We start from the raw sequence: 17,506 nt of genomic DNA on the forward strand, positions 1-17,506 counted from the left end.
CATTTATATGCTATTTTATATGATTTTGGGGACTAATCTATTAACCTAGAGCCTAGTGCCAGTTTCTGTTTTTTCATTGTTTTTGAGTATCGCAGAAAAGAAAAACCAAACGGAGTCCAATTGACCTGAAACTTCACGGAGATCTTTTTTTGGACCAGAAGAAGCCCACGGAGTACCGGAGCTGGGCCAGAAGAGTCCCGAGGCCACCATGAGGGTGGGGGCGCACCCTACCCCCTGGGCACACCCCCTACCTCGTGGGCCCCTCGTGGCTCCCCTGACTGACTTCTTTCGCCTATATATATATCCATATACCCTAGAAACATTGGGGAGCACAACAGATCGGGAGTTTCGCCGCCAGAAGCTTCCGTAGCCACCGAAAACCAATCTAGACCTGTTCTGGCACCCTGATGGAGGGGGGAATCCCTCTTCGGTGGCCATCTTCATCATCCCGGCGCTCTCCATGACGAGGAGGGAGTAGTTCTCCCTCAGGGCTGAGGGTATGTACCAGTAGCTATGTGTTTGATCTCTCTCTCTCTCTCTCTCTCTCTCGCTTTCTCTCTCTCTCTCGTGTTCTTGAGGTGGTACGATCTTGATGTATCGCGAGCTTTACTATTATATTTGGATCTTATGATGTTTCTCCCCCTATACTCTCTTGTAATGGATTGAGTTTTCCCTTTGAAGTTATCTTATCGGACTGAGTCTTTAAGGATTTGAGAACACTTGATGTATGTCTTGCACGTGCTTATCTGTGGTGACAATGGGATATCATGTGATCCACTTGATGTATGTTTTTGTGATCAATTTGCGAGTTCCGTGACCTCGTGAACTTATGCATAGGGGTTGGCACACGTTTTCATCTTGAATCTCCGGTAGAAACTTTGGGGCACTTTTTGAAGTTATTTGTGTTGGTTGAATAGATGAATCTGAGATTGTGTGATGCTTATCGTATAACCATACCCACGGATACTTGAGGTGACATTGGAGTATCTAGGTGACATTAGGGTTTTGGTTGATTTGTGTCTTAAGGTGTTATTCTAGTATGAACTCTATGATAGATTGAACAGAAAGAATAGCTTCGTGTTATTTTACTACGACTCTTGAATAGGTCGATCAGAAAGGATAACTTTGAGGTGGTTTCATACCCTACCATAATCTCTTCGTTTGTTCTCCGCTATTAGTGACTTTGGAGTGACTCTTTGTTGCATGTTGAGAGATAGTCAAATAATCCAATTACGTTATTATTGTTGAGAGGACTTGCACTAGTGAAAATATGAACCCTATGCCTTGATTCTTAGCATTGCAATACCGTTTACGCTCACTTTTATTACTTGTTACCTTGCTGTTTTTATAATTTCAGATTACAAAAACCTATATCTACTATCCATATTGCACTTGTATCACCATCTCTTCGCCGAACTAGTGCACCTATACAATTTACCATTGTATTGGGTGTGTTGGGGACACAAGAGACTCTTTGTTATTTGGTTGTAGGGTTATTTGAGAGAGACCATCTTCAACCTACGCCTCCCACGGATTGATAAACCTTAGGTCATCCACTTGAGGGAAATTTGCTACTGCCCTACAAACCTCTGCACTTGGAGGCCCAACAATGTCTACAAGAAGAAAGTTGTGTAGTAGACATCACGTATTTACTTCTTCTCACGTTTTTCCTCTTGTTTTGGACTCTAATTTGCATGATTTGAATGAAACTAACCCCGGACTGACACTGTTTTCAGCAGAACTACCATGGTGTTGTTTTTGTGCAGAAATAAAAATTCTCGGAATGGAACGAAACTTTTTGAGGATTTTTTATATCAAAAAATAAGAATTACTGGAGCCAAGACCAACCAGAGAGGGGCCCTTGGGTGCGCACAACCCACCAGGGCGCGCCCCCTCTCCTGGCGCGTCCAGGTGGGTTGTACTCACCTGATGGCCCCACAGACGCCCCCCTGATACTATAAATTCACATATTTTCAGAAAAAAATGAGCGAGAAAGAATTATCGCGATCCACGAGATGGAGCCACCGCCAGGCCCTGTTCTTCCTCGGGAGGGCAGATCTGGAGTCCTTTTGGGGTTCCGGAAAGGGGGATCTTCGTTTGGGGAGGACTAGTATAGAAACAAGGCCTATGGTGAAAGAATAGAAAAAAAAACGAACCTGAGCCGTTGGATGGAAGATGACTGGTACAGATTTAGGTGGAGAGTTCCCAGTGTACATTTCTTGAAAACCCCCCTAGTACTAGTTACATATAATAACTTTTGCAATAACCACCTCAAATCTCTCATATATCAATCAATTTGTCCTTCCTAAATAAGACACTGTTTCAGACCTGTAAGGGTGCCCTTGTCCTATTAAGTTTACACAAAAAATGCACATATATGTACTGTACGAGAACTCATGTATATTTGGTTTCATTACTAACTTCTGCTACATCAGAAATCATGCAAGAAATCCAAACATGTTGGTCACTAAAAGTAGGTGGACATCATCACAAATATTAGAGTACATGAGAACATTATCCATCCACTTGAAATCATAACGAAACATACATTTGAAATTGCATGATCCCAGACCGAACATAACAGAAGAGACGCACATACATATCTTATCAAGTGTAACATATCATGAGAGGATCGTTTTTGCTACATCTCATGCAAGACTAATTATGAAGGACCAAAATAATCGCCGTTTCAGCAAGCATTGCCAGTAAAAATTGCATCAACTTTTGCTACTTGATGGTACACAACAAAAAAGCCTCCATTACTAGCGTGCTTATCGAGCTTCTTGTGCTGGGAGAGATCAGACCTAATAACAAATAAAAATTCAGTTAGCACAGGTCCGTACAAGTGTCAAGCATTCATAATCTTATTACTCATGATCTAATCGAATGAATATGCATCATAAATGCCATCTAAGTGTGTGCTGCACATACCACATGGAAGGAAAATAGAGATGAATCAAATTCATCCAAAAACACAACCTAAAGTTTGCTTCTATGCTGGAACTCACAGAGCCGCCAGCTATTTTGTTGCTCATCCTAACCTACTAATAATGAGATTATAAAACATTATTTATCTCGTACAAAAAACACTAGTGCATACTGTTCATATGGTGAGACTGGCAACCAATGGCAGAAGTAGGCAACAAAAACATTTACATATAAAGTTCAGATAAATTAACTTAAGCGAACATGCAAAATGCAGAATCATATTAGACATCAATCAGATAAACCTTGGGATTTTACTGAAAAGAGCTCAATAATTTTTGTTCAGATACTCCACTGGGCAAAAATATCTAGCAATATTATTTGCAAACACACTGGGATTGCATATTTTTTTGATCAGGTACTTTTATAAAATTTTAACATAGCTGAAAGCTTGAACAACCATCCATATACCTCAGATCATCAGATTACAAGTTTCAAGGACTACTTAAAAGCAGAGATAGGAACAAGAACAAATGGCAGCGAACAATTTTTTTCCCTGTCCTGCAGATTCAGATTATTATTATAATCCAATAGTTTTAAAACAAAATGATGGCATGCATTATATTACTTCGGAATAGCAACAAGAAAACCACGACAACACAGGAAATAAAAATGGACAAGATGACCGAGAAAGAGTGGTCGTAAACCATTTCATGTTGTGGGAACCAATCAAAGTGCAACAGACTTTGACAATTCAATTGCTCTAGTATCCAAAATCTCATCAAAATGTTATATTTTCACCGGTTCATCTGCGTGGTTGTAGTGATTCTACCACTGTCATTGATTTTATTTTATTTTGACTCCAGGCTCGATTAACCTGGCTCCAATCAGAATGTGCTCATGTGGTGCCCAAATAACATCGCAGTGATCCAAGGAACTGTAGTTTTTCTTTTGTTGTGGTCTGTGGAACAAACAGTTTACTGCTACCAGTGAACAAAATGGCAGCGCACAACAATTGGCTGCCCATTCTAATGCGGCCAAAATAATGTGCACCCAGAAAGAGCAGAAGGCAAAATAGAAGCTAACTTTTCCATATTGGAAATCATGAAATTACCAAGTTAGGTTGATCCTCAGGTCAAATATTCATTGACAAAAATATTTTTCGGCAAACAAGTGCAACTACTTTTTTTCTCTGGAAGAAGACATCTCCAATTGCAAGGTTGCAAATTAGAAGGTACAGACAACGAGAGTCTTATTTTACAAGCGGAAGGTTACAATGAATGCAAACTGAAAACAAGAATGTTATCCTTCAACCTCTTGGTGAAATATGTACACTATTCTCTAACTATTTTGGTCAGGTGAATTCGACATTTAAAAATCTAAAACAACACATGAACATGCTGGTAGATATATTAAATTAGTTCATGGATGTAAGCGCGGTTTTGAGCTGACCACAATTTGACCTCCAAGCTTTGATGTTGTCTGATACTAATATTTTGGGCACCGATAATCTTACATGTACAGACAGACTACAAAATCTTAACATAAACTTCTGAACTAATTTCACCAGGACAACGAGAGCCACTATAGGATGTTCATGTGTGGCTGTATCACAAGCATATATACCTTTATAACATCGCGAGGCAACGAGAGCCACTATAGGATGTTCCTGTATCACAAGCTAAGGCTGAAACATCATCTCGCCAGAATGTATTCCCATACTATTTTTTGACACACCACACGACATCCGTATATGCATGCTAAATATTCAGCTTTATCAGCCTCTCACTAAATCTACTCTGTTCATGTGTTTCTGCTCCGACTCTCTCTGCACTCCTGTGAAAATAAAAGCAGTGGGCTTGACCGTTTCATCAGATATAATTCAAACCACGGGCGAGGCGCTTTGGAGCTAAACCTCCATTGAACCCCTTTTTTTGGGGGAAGTACGAGATGCATATTTAGAAGTATCAACAAATTCTGAACAAAATCCAACATGTGCATATACAGTACATATGTGTAAATTTTCATTAGATAGATATGCCTCTTCCTAAACACAGCACAGTATAAAATATGAGCTACAATGACCAATGTTGACAATGTGCAATCTTCAGACACATGTGTTCTTGGGTAGCATACCAGAATTAAGCCATAGCACTAAGCATCATCCTAAGCGTCACAGGAGAGGGGAGAAGCCATTAGAGAGTAATCTACAGGAGGGAGAGAGGGGAGGGAAGTGGGAAAAACGGAGCGGACTTTGTTTCTGATCCTGCGAGGCGAAGGAGGCGAGGAGATCGAACACCACCGGCTTGCCTCCGGTGAGCTATTGCTGGATCTAGGAGCAACGGGGAGGAGTGGCAGCATCACCACGGACTAGATCACTACTAGCTTGCCTCCGGATGTAGGAACGTGTTGAGCGGGCGGGACATCCGCGGCCACCAGGGACGAGGACACCGTGGCGGCGGCTGCCCGGTCGCTGACGATGATGTGCAGCGTGATGATGTGGTGGCCTGGGGGCGGAACCAAGCGACCTAGATGCCGTAGTAGGAGGGCAGGGGGCAGGGAGTATGTGCCGTGGGAGTAACCGTCGTCCACCATGGAAGCACCGGATCTGCCTATCTGGGCAGCTACCACCGTCGACGAGAGATTGGGGAACGAGGGAGCGAGCTACAGGGAGAGTCGTTTTGAAGGAGAGGGACCTGAAGCAACTTAGTTGAGAGCAAAGGGACATATTTGCACAGAGTTGTGTAGTTATGAGTACAGATCCATCCTCTCCGATCTGTAGCGTACATGCCTGATCCAACGGCCCAGTATCTTTTTTCTATTCTTCTACCATAAGCTCAGTTTCTATACTAGTCGCCCCCTCTTCGTTCTTCGTCATCACCAACCCTTCTCCATCGCTAATTCCATGGTTCTCCCCACCGGGAGTGAGTAATTCCTTCGTAGGCTCGCTGGTCGGTGAGGAGTTGAATGAGATTCATCATGTAATCGAGTTAGGTTTGTTAGGGCCTGATCCCTAGTATCCATTATGTTCTTAGATTGATGTTGCTATGACTTTGCCATGCTTAATGCTTGTCACTTTGGGCCCAGGTGCCATGATTTCAGATCTGAACTGTTTATGAATTCATCATTATATCCATGTTTTAGATCCGATCTTGCAAGTTATAGTCACCTACTACGGTTATGATCCGGCAACTCCGGAGTGACAACAACCGGGCCCACTCTCAGTGATGACTATAGTTTGAGGAGTTCATGTATTCACTATATGTTAATGCTTTGTTCCGGTTCTCTATTAAAAGGAGACCTTAATATCCCTTAGTTTCCAATATGGAGCCCGCTGCCACGGAAGGTTAGGACAAAATATGTCATGCATGTTCTTTTAATAAAGCCCTTATATCGATGAACTAGAGCTAGTGCCGTATCGCCCTAGATTATAACTGTCTCATGATGAATATCATCCAACAAGTCACCGATCCAATGCCTACGAATTTATCCTTATTGATCTTGCCGCGTTACTATTGCTATCATCACTATTACACTTGCTACAAATTACTGCTATCACTTTTACTGTTACCGTTGCTACTGTCACTATTATCAAAACTATCAAACTACTTTGCTACTGATCACTTTGCTTCAGATAATTGATCTACAAGTGTGAATTGACAACTCAGCTGCTAATACCTTCAAATATTGTTTGCTCCCCTTGTGTCAAATCTATAAATTTGGGTTGAATACTCTACCTTCGAAAACTGTTGCGATCCCCTATACTTGTGGGTTATCAATTCACTTGATATGTGTTTTGGCATTCAACTCGCGGATTCGCGCGGTGACATTGGGATAATCTATGCATAGGGGTTGATGCACGTTCTTGTCTTTTGTTTCTCCGGTAGAAATCTTGGGGCACTCTTTAAGGTTCTTTATGTTGGATTGAGTAATATGAATCTAAAATTATTTGGTGTTATTTTAGTACGAACTCTTGGATAGATCAACGGGAAAGAATAGCTTCGAGGTGGTTTCGTACCCTACAAATGGTTTCGTCTTATGTTCTCCGCTAGATAGGAACTTTGGAGTGATTCTTCGTTGCACGTTGAGGGATGCTTATATGATCCAATTATATTAACACTATTGAGAGATTACACTAGCGAAAGTAAGGACCCTAGGCCTCATTTTCAAGCATTGCAATACCATTTTTGTGCCCGTTTACTATTTGCTACCTGATACGTCTTCAACATATCTATAATTTTTTATTCTTCCATGCTATTATATAATCTGTTTTGGATGTTTAACGGGCTTTAATATGCACTTTTATATTATTTTTGGGACTAACCTATTAACCGGAGGCCTAGTGCCAGTTTCTGTTTTTTTTGCCTATTTCAGTGTTTCGCAGAAAAGGAATATCAAACAGAATCCAAACGGAACGAAATCTTCGTGAGGATCTTTCTTGGAACAAACGTCATCCAGGAGAATTGGAGTGGAAGTCAGAGATGCAGCGAGGCGGCCACGAGGTAGGAGGGCCCACCCAGGGGTAGGCGTGCCCCCACCCTCGTGGGCCCCTCGTAGCTCCAGCGACGTACTTCTTTCGCCTATATATACTCTTATACCCTAAAAACATACAGGGAGGTACGAAACTACTTTTCCACTGTCGCAACCTTATGTACCCGTGAGATCCCATCTGGGGGCCTTTTTCAGCGATCTGCCGGAGGGGGAATCGATCACGGAGGACTTCTACATCAACACCATAGCTTCTCCAATGATGTGTGAGTAGTTTACCACATACCTTCGGGTCCATAGTTATTAGCTAGATGGCTTCTTCTCTTTGTTTGGTTCTCAATACAAAGTTCTCCTCGATGTTCTTGGAAATCTATTCGATGTAATATTCTTTTGCGGTGTGTTTCCCGAGATTCGATGAATTGTGGATTTATGATCAATTTTATCTATAAACAATATTTGGTTTTTCTCTAAATTCTTATATGCATAATTTGATATCTTTGCAAGTCTCTTCGAATTATCGGTTTAGTTTGGCCAACTAGATTGATTTTTCTTGCAATGGGAGAAGTGCTTATCTTTAGGTTCAATCTTGTGGTGTTCTTTTCCAGTGATAGTAGGGGCAGCAAGGCACGTATTGTATTGTTGCCATCGAGGATAAAAATATGGGGTTTATATCTGTGACGCTCCTGATTCAATCGTACACTAATCATACACGCAAACGTGTACGATCAAGATCAGGGACTCACGGAAAGATATCACAACACAATTCTACAAATAAAATAAGTCATACAAGCATCATATTACAAGCCAGGGGCCTCGAGGGCTCGAATACAAGAGCTCGATCATAGACGAGTCAGCGGAAGCAACAATATCTGAGTACAGACATAAGTTAAACAAGTTGCCATAAGATAGCTAGCACAAACTGGGATACGTATCGAAAGAGGCGCAGGCCTCCTGCCTGGGATCCTCCTAAACTACTCCTGGTCGTCGTCACCGGCCTGCACGTAGTAGTAGGCACCTCCAGAGTAGTAGGAGTCATCGTCGACGGTGGCGTCTGGCTCCTGAACTCCAACGTCTGGTCACAACAACTGGGTATAGAAAGGGGAAAAAGGGGGAGCAATGCAACCGTGAGTACTCATCCAAAGTACTCACAAACAAGGAGCTACACTACATATGTATGCATTGGTATCAAATGAAAAAAGGGTAGCATATGTGGACTGAACAGCAGAATGCCAGAATAAGAGGGGGATAGCTAGTCCTATCGAAGACTACGCTTCTGGCAGCCTCCATCTTGAAGCATATAGAAGAGAGTAGATGGTAAGTTAACCAAGTATCATCGCATAGCATATTCCTACCTGGTAATCCTCCCCTCGTCGCCTTGTGAGAGAGCGATCACCGGGTTGTATCTGGCACTTGGAAGGGTGTATTTTATTAAGTATCCGGTTCTAATTGTCATAATGTCAAGGTACAACTCCGGGTCATCCTGAGGGACACGGCTATTCGAATAGATAAACTTCCCTGTAGGGGTGCAACACATTTCCCAACACGCTGGATCCCCTTTATCTGGACACACTTTCCTGGGTCATGCCCGGCCTCGGAAGATCAACACGTCGCAGCCCTACCTAGGCACAACAGAGAGGTCAGCACGCTGGTCTAAATCCTATGGCGCAGGGGTCTGGGCCCATCGCCCATTGCACACCTGCACGTCGCGTACGCGGCCGGCGAGCAGACCTAGCCTCCCTTATACAAGAGCGGGCATTCCAGTCCAACCTGGCGCACGCCGCCCAGTCGCTGACGTCAAGAAGGCTTCGGCTGTTACCACGATGTCGAGTGCCCATAACTGTTCTCGTGTAGTTGGTTAGTGCGTATAGGCCAGTGGCCAGACTCAGACCGAATACCAAGATCTCGTTAAGCGTGTTATGTTGAAATAACCACGAACGCCGACCAGGGCCAGGCCCACCTCTCTCCTAGGTGGTCTCAACCTACCCTATCGCTCCGCCACAAAGATCCACTCAGAGGGCCGTCGGGACAAACGTCCTTTCGGACCCAATCCGTGAATCACTCGCGGGTACTCTACGAGCCGACCCGACTTTAGTCACCACAGGTATCATATAATATGTATAAGTATATACCTGTGATCACCTCCCGAGTGATCACGGCCCGATAGTATAGCTTGGCAGACGGACAAGAATGTAGGGCCACTGATGATAAACTAGCATCCTATACTAAGCATTCAGGATTGCAGGTAAGGTATCAATAACTGTAGCAACAATGATAGGCTATGCATCAGGATAGGATTTACGACAAGGAGTAACATGCTACACTACTCTAATGCAAGCAGTACAGAGAAGAGTAGGCGATATCTGGTGATCAGGGGGGAGGGGCTTGCCTGGTTGCTCTGGCAAGGAGGGGTCATCGTCGATGTAGTCGATCACAGGGGTATCGGCAGCAGTCTCGAGGTCTACCGAAAAGAAGTAACAGAGGGAAACACAATAAATAACAGAGCAATCAAGCATCGCAAAGCATAACATGACAATGCGCGGTGCTAGGGGTGCCCTAACGCGGCAGTAGGTGATACCGGCAAAGGGGGAAACATCCGGGAGAGTATTCCTGGTGTTCCGCGTTTTCAGACAGATAAATCGAAGGGGGAAAGTTGCGTGTTCGCTATACTAGGGTTGCATGGCGGATGAACGGGCTGTGTATTCAAATACATCTCGTCGTTCTGAGCAACTTTCATGTACAAAGTTTTTTCATCTGACTTACGGTTTATTTTCTATTAATATTTCATGTTTTAAATCCTTTTCTGAAATTTTGGAATTTATTTAATTTCGAATAAAATAAACAAAAAAGGCTAGGTGCACCCGGTCCAATGCACCCAACCCTGTACCAGAGGCTGACTGTGGGCCCCGTTGACTGCCCGGTCAGCAGTCAATGTTGACCCATTGAATGGTCAACAGGGACCCAGGGGTCCGACATGTCATTGTCTAGGGCTTTTCTTTTCCTTTGTTTTCTACTTCTAATTTTTTAACAGGGCGGGGTTATCAATAACAGGGGGTTAGGCCTAATCTAACCCCAATTAGAAAGGGCCGGCCCGACCAAGCAGGGACAGAGAAGACCCAGGGGAGGCGGGCGTGCACGCGCGAGTGCGGCAGAGGCCAAGGCCGCGGCCGGGCGGAGGGCCAGTGCGAGCGCGATCGGTGGTGGCGGCTGGAGCGAGCTGGGGGCAGCCGGCGGCAGTGGCAGGGGTGAGCGGGGCATGCCCCAGGCGGGTGCGGGCGCGAGGTTGCGCCAGAGGCACGCGAGTGGCGCCGGCGTGGCATAAACGGCCAGACGCGAGCGTGGCGGCCGGGGCATCGCGGGGCAGGGGCAGGGGGTCGCGGGCGAGGCGGCGGAGGCGGACGGTCGGACACGAGCGGCGCGGTCAGGCGAGCAGGCGGCGTGAGCGCGTGCGCTAGGCGGCGGCGAGCGCGGCGAGGCGACGACTGCGGGGCCGGAGCGGGCGCGGGGTGCAGGCGAGGTCTGCCGCGGCCGCAGGGGCGAGGCGCGCCCTGGGCGTGCGCGAGCTTGAGGGAAAGCAGCAGGGGGTGGCCGGAGCTGGGGCTGCCGGAGTAGGCGCCGGCGATTGGTGAAGCTAACGCCTGCGTTCGGGTGAAAAAGTAACGACAGCAGCAGCACGCAAACGAGCAGAGTAAGGAGCTAGCGAGGGCCTACGTGTCGCGGCAAGGCTACGGTCGCGCGTGCATGGCCATTCGGTCACTGGAGCTACGTCGGGACCAAAGGAGGCGGCGGCGCGCTCGGCCACGGTGGAGACGACGGCTATGGCACGGAGCTACAGGGGAAGAGGGCAGAGGGGACAGGGAGCTCACAGCGGGCCTGCAGGTGCGCACCGCGTGCTCGTGGGAGGCTCGGTGTGGCCGGAATTCGACGGCAGCGACGATGGAGGTCCCAGGTTGAAGAAGGGGTCGTCGGCGTCGATGCAGGCGCTCCGGAAGGGTGCTAGGTGGCAGAGTCGAAGCAGAGGACGGTGGCGGTACTGCAGGGCTGGTCAGAGGTACTCGGGGGAGGCGGTGGCCGCGACTGCGACGGGCCATGGCGGCGGCAGCGGAGAGCGGGCTCGAGGAGGGCGATGTAGAATGAGGGGGTAGGGGGGAAAAGATCTGGGGGTGAGCTAGGGTTGACCGGGGTTGTGGGGAGGCGATCTTATCCCTCAGGGAGGGCCATGGGATGGTCGGCGCGTGGCCAATCCCCGCCATGGACGATGCTCGGGCGGCCAGCACGCCTCTTGTTGAACAGGAGGAAGAGGAGGGAGGGGAAGTTGGGCCTCAGGTACACTGGTGGCCCAAGTGCACAGTGGCCTTTTCTTATTCTTCTTTTTTGTCTCTGTTTTGCATTTTCTTTTTGTACCAAAAGAGTTTTGTTTGGAACAAAAATTGGCACATAAATCTATCACAAAACCTTGAGATGGGACAAAAAGTTTGGGGTCAAAAGGAGTTGTCTAATCAATTTTAGAAATTTAAAAGGCCAATTTTAAATGCTGCTAGACCACTAAATGAAGTTCCAGGGGGACCTGGGAATCCAAAAGAGGTTGGTTTCAAGATGAAAAATAACAGAGATTATTTGCCACACTTTGAACATTTTAGATGTTATGTTTGAAAACTTTATTTTTGTCTTTAATTTAAATTTAAATTTGGACCGGATTCGAACCAACAAGAGTTTAACAACAGTAATCATGGTGACGTGGCGTTATTAGCAGAGGGTTACTACAGCTTAATTATCCGGGCATCACAATTCTCCTCCACTACAAGAAATCTAAAAGGATCGAGAAGAGGTGTCTAGAGGGGGGGTGATTAGACACTAAGTGCCAAAAGTTACAGTTTTTAATTTCTTTACGTTGAAGTGGAGTTTTGGCACAAGTTTAAAAAACACAATACATATCAAGCAAGCATGCAAAGAGTATATGAGCAGCAAAAAGTAAAGCATGCAACTTGCAAGAATGTAAAGGATGGGATTGGAGTGTGCAAACGCAATTTGGAGACACGGAGATTTTTGAGACGTGGTTCCGAAAGATGGTGCTATCGTACATCCACGTTGATGGAGAATTCAACCCACGAAGGGTAACGGCTGCGCGAGTCCACGGAGGGCTCCACCCACGAAGGGTCCACGGAGAAGCAACCTTGTCTATCCCACCATGGTCGTCGCCCACGAAGGACTTGCCTCACTAGGGTAGATCTTCACGAAGTAGGCGATCTCCTTGCCCTTCCAAACTCCTTGGTTCAACTCCACAATCTTGTCGGAGGCTCCCAAGTGACACCTAGCCAATCTAGGAGACACCACTCTCCAAGAAGTAACCGATGGTGTGTTGATGATGAACTCCTTGCTCTTGTGCTTCAAATGATAGTCTCCCCAACACTCAACTCTCTCTCACAGGATATGGATTTAGTGGAAAGAAGATTTGAGTAGAAAGCAACTTGGGGAAGGCTAGAGATCAAGATTCATATGGTAGGAATGGGATATCTTGTCCTCAACACAAGTGTAGGTGGTTCTCTCTCAGAAAAGTAAGTTGGAAGTGTAGGTTCGTTCTGATGGCTCTCTCCACGAATGAAGAGGAGGTGGAGGGGTATATATAGCCTCCACACAAAATCTAACCGTTACACACAACTTGCCAATCTTGGTGGGACCGAATTGGTAAACTCGGTCAGACCGATTCAGCAAATCTAGTGACCGTTAGGATTTTCGGTGGGACCGACATGCAACTCGGTAGGACCGATATGATTAGGGTTAGGGCATAACGTAATCTCGCTGAGACCGATTACACAAACTCGGTGAGACCGATTTTGGTAATAAGCTAACCAGAGAGTTGGTCAGGTAAACTCGGTGGGACCGGTTCGCTCATTTCGGTGAGACCGAAATGTTACGAAAGGGAACATAGAGTTTACATTGCAATCTCGGTAGGACCGATTATGCAAACTCAGTGAGACCAATTTTGGTAATAGATCCATACAGAGAGATTGCAATCTCATCTCGGTGAGACCGAGATCCCTATCGGTGAAACCGATTTGCCTAGGGTTTGTGGCAGTGGCTATGACATCTGAACTCGGTGGCGCCGGATAGAAAGAATCGGTGGGGTCGAGTTTGACTTTTGGTTTAGGTCATATGTGGATGTGAGAAAGTAGTTGAGGGCTTTGGATCATATTACTAAGCGCTTTGAGCAAGAGCCTCATTAAGCAACACCTCATCCCTCCTTGATAGTATTGGCTTTTCCTATAGACTCAATGTGATCTTGGATCACTAAAATACAAAATGTAGAGTCTTGAGCTTGGAGCTTGAGCCAATCCTTTGTCCTTAGCATGTTGAAGGGGTTCCACATCCTCTAGTCCATGCCACTTCATTGTTGAACTTATCTGAAACATACTAGGTAAAAGTGTTAGTCCAACAAGAGATATGTTGACATTAATTACCAAAACCACCTAGGGAGCACTTGTTCTTTCAATCTCCCCCTTTTTGGTAATTGATGAAAACATACATCAAAGCTTTAGATAAAGATATAGAGAATAGTAAGTAAAGCTTTGGAAAGACATGTAACATGCATAGGCTCCCCCTACATGTATGCAATCATGTGAATATGGAATATAGGAGCATGTGAATGCATAAATATGACAGAGTAAGCAAAGTGTTATATGTATCTTGGCTATATGCATCAGAGCAAATGATGTGAATATGAGAAATGTACCTTCATGCTCATGAGTCCTTCTTGCAAAAAGTATGTACATCAGTAAGAATTTCTCATACACATGACTGTGATGCATATACTTACCTTGTGGTCTTGAGTTGGCTTAGGATGGGATGAACCTGCGTAAACAAGGATAGATAACACAAATACACCTACTGGCCAGAGCAAACAAAAGAAACCACAAGAGTACCAAGACTGGAATGACATGTAGAGTGAGTACTAAGTACCATATTGGATATAGACATGTCCCCAAAGGTAAAGATGTGCAATAAATTTAAGGATTTTCTTCCCTTAGATGTCTTGCTCCCCCTGAGTCTAGCATGGGATACTGGGAGAATATAGGGAACAGAAAATCAGAGCAAAATCAGAGCTCAAAGGAAATAAACAGAGCTAATGCAAACGAGCAAATATGAACATGTCTTTCCCCTCTTGAAGAGATGTGACTTCTCTCCTCTTGAACACCAAGCATCTGGGGTCCTTGTGTAACACCCTCGACGCGACTATAGCTCCCACATGCCGAGGCACGACTTAGAGACATAATCGCATTGAAGGCATATGTCGCAAGTTAGGCAATCTTCACAACATCCCATGTAATATGATAATAAAAGGGGAGATAACATAGTTGGCTTACACTCGCCACGTCAATCAAGTACATAAATAACATTCCATCATCCAAACACTCATGGCCCGACTACGGCGCCAAAATAAAAGATAACCCAACATGCGACAACGGTCCCGTTCACCCCCAACTGGGCACCACTACTGATCATCAGGAAAGGAAACATAGTAACGTTGAGAGTCTTCGTCGAACTCCCACTTGAGCTCAAGCGCGTCTCCTAGAGCGGAATCATCAGGCCCTGCATCTGGTGTAATAGTAATCTGTGAGCCACAGGGACTCAGCAATCTCGCACCCTCGCGATCAAGACTATTTAAGCTAATAGGTAAGGCAAGGTAAATATGAGTGGAGCTGCAGCAAGCGACTAGCAAATATGGTGGCTATCCTGTTCGCAAAAGAGAGCGAGAAGAGGAGGCAAAGCGCGAGCGAGAAACTAGAGAACAACCTGCGCAAGCATAACTCCAACACCGTGTCCACTTCCCGTACTCCGCCGAGAAGAGGCCATCACGGTAACACACTTAGTTGATTCATTTTAATTAAATTAAGGTTCAAGTTATCTACAACCAGACATTAACAAATTCCCATCTGCCCATAACCGTGGGCATGGCTTTAGAAAGTTCAAATCCCTGAAGGGGAGTCCCAACTTAGCCCATGACAAGCTCTCACGGTTAACGAAGGAATAGACCTCCTCCCAAGACGTTCCGATCAGACTCGGTACCTCGGTTCTTTAAGACACTTCGACAGGTTAAAACAAGACCAGCAACACCGCCCGAATGTGCCGATAAATCCCGATAGGAGCTGCACATATCTCTTTCTCAGGGCACACTCAGATTGTCCAAACTTCCGGTAGGCCAGCCCAGAGTTGCCCCTGGTGGCCACCGGCAGCTGACAGTTTGGACCAACACTCAGAGGAGCACTGGCCCGGGGGGGGGGGTTAAAATAAAGATGACCCTTGAGTCTGCAGAACCCAAGGGAAAGAAAAGGCTAGGTGGCAAATGGTAAAACCAAGGTTGGGCATTGCTGGAAAAGCTTTAATCAAGGTGAACTATCAAGGGGTTCCCATTATAACCCAACCGCGTAAGGAACGCAAAATCCGGGAACATAACACCGATATGACGGAAACTAGGGCGGCAAGAGTGGAACAAAACACTAGGCGAGAGGCCGAGCCTTCCACCCTTTACCAAGTATATAGATGCATTAAGATAACATGGCAATATAATGATATCCCAACAAGTAAATAAATGTTCCAACGAGGAACGGCCTCCAATCTTCACCTGCAACTAACAACGCTATAAGAGGGGCTCAGCAAAGCGGTAACATAGCCAATCAACGGTTTGCTAGGACAAGATGGGTTAGAGGTTTGACATGACAATTTTGGAGGCTTGAAAGCAAATGGTAGGCATCGTAGCAATGGCATAGCAAAAGAGCGAGCACTCTAGCATAGCAAAGATAGTAGTGATTTCGAGAGTATGATCATCTTGCCTGCACAGTTGTCAGAGTTGACTGGATCCTCGAAAGCAAACTCAACGGGCTCCTCGTTAGCGAACTCGTCTCCCGGCTCTACCCAAACAAGACAAACAAGCAACAAGGACACAAATCAACCACGTGCAAGGATCAAACAAGATGATGCAATGATGATATGCTATGCGGGATGCGATGCGGGATGCATATGCAAGATGTGACAAGGAATACATGAACCTGGCCTCAACATGGAAATCCAAGTGTGCCACTGGAAAGATGAGATGAAATCGCTTGAAAACGATATAAAGAACACCAGAATCGGAGTTACGGTTTGGAAATGGCAAGCAATTCAAATATGACACCGGTCTGCGATTTACAGCAAGTAGCCTTCTAAATGCAATGAGATGAACATGCTACAGCACCCAAACATGACAACAAAATACATGGAAGGGATGCATTCAAGATGCTTAACAAAAGTCTAGCACTGAGCTACGGCCAATTCATCCATTAACAGGTTCAAACAAGCATGGCAAAAATGCATATGGAAAACAGATCTCAGACTTAGTGAAATTAACACTTGTCTGGAATTTTAGATCAGGTAGCACTCTTCGGAGCAACAAAACTACATGCTACAGGACCTGAACATGGCAAAGTAAAGCATGTCATGGAGCTACTCAAAGAGCTTAACAAAAGTCCCTTAGTGACCTTGAGCCAAAAGGGATCAGAAAATACAATTGCAAGCATGTGAACATAGCAAAAACATAATCAGTTTTCAGACTTTGTGAAAACTGGAGCATGCTGAAAATAGATCTCAAGTAGGCATGTTTACGAGCTCGATGCACTCACTACAGTGCAAGTCATGACAAACTAAGCATACACCTATCAAGAACACACAAAATGCAAGCTAGACATGGCAAGAACAATAGCATAGCATGCACGGATCAACTACAACATCATCGGCAAAATTGCAAACAAGTTGACAATCTGCCCAGATTCACAAAGTAGCAAAAGTAGAGCTCGATTGACTCAAGCTAGGGTGCTCAATAATTGCAAACAAAGACATGGATGGAGAGAGAACTACAATATTAATAAAACATCCTTACTGATCATCCTCAAAAGAGGCACGGATCACTAGGAAACAACATGAACATATGGCAACATGAGATAAACAGCTCAAGGACTTAGTGGAATTGCTAAGTCCCTGAAATCAGAGTTACCAAGTGCACCATTTTGCAGGCTTGTGCAAGTCACCACACACATTACAAAAATACATGGGTTGTAGCTCTGGA

The 17,506-nt window shown here is 45.3% G+C and overlaps 2 long non-coding RNA genes across 2 annotated transcripts; both read right to left on the bottom strand.

The window, feature by feature from the left end:
- Nucleotides 1–2,460: 2,460 nt before the first annotated feature.
- On the bottom strand, nucleotides 2,461–5,725 carry LOC125526499 (uncharacterized). The gene is made up of 2 exons (XR_007291717.2): nucleotides 5,179–5,725; nucleotides 2,461–2,804 (listed from the first exon to the last, which is right to left on the bottom strand). It is a non-coding gene; the product is annotated as an uncharacterized LOC125526499 (long non-coding RNA).
- A 2,438-nt stretch (nucleotides 5,726–8,163) lies between these two features.
- LOC147990829 (uncharacterized) lies at nucleotides 8,164–11,686 on the bottom strand. The gene is made up of 3 exons (XR_015601301.1): nucleotides 11,277–11,686; nucleotides 9,800–9,871; nucleotides 8,164–8,498 (listed from the first exon to the last, which is right to left on the bottom strand). It is a non-coding gene; the product is annotated as an uncharacterized LOC147990829 (long non-coding RNA).
- Nucleotides 11,687–17,506: the final 5,820 nt, after the last annotated feature.

The sequence above is a fragment of the Triticum urartu genome, chromosome 1A (assembly GCF_056163025.1).
Source record: "Triticum urartu cultivar PI428250 chromosome 1A, HENAU_Tu73, whole genome shotgun sequence".
NCBI classification, from domain to species: Eukaryota; Viridiplantae; Streptophyta; class Magnoliopsida; order Poales; family Poaceae; genus Triticum; species Triticum urartu.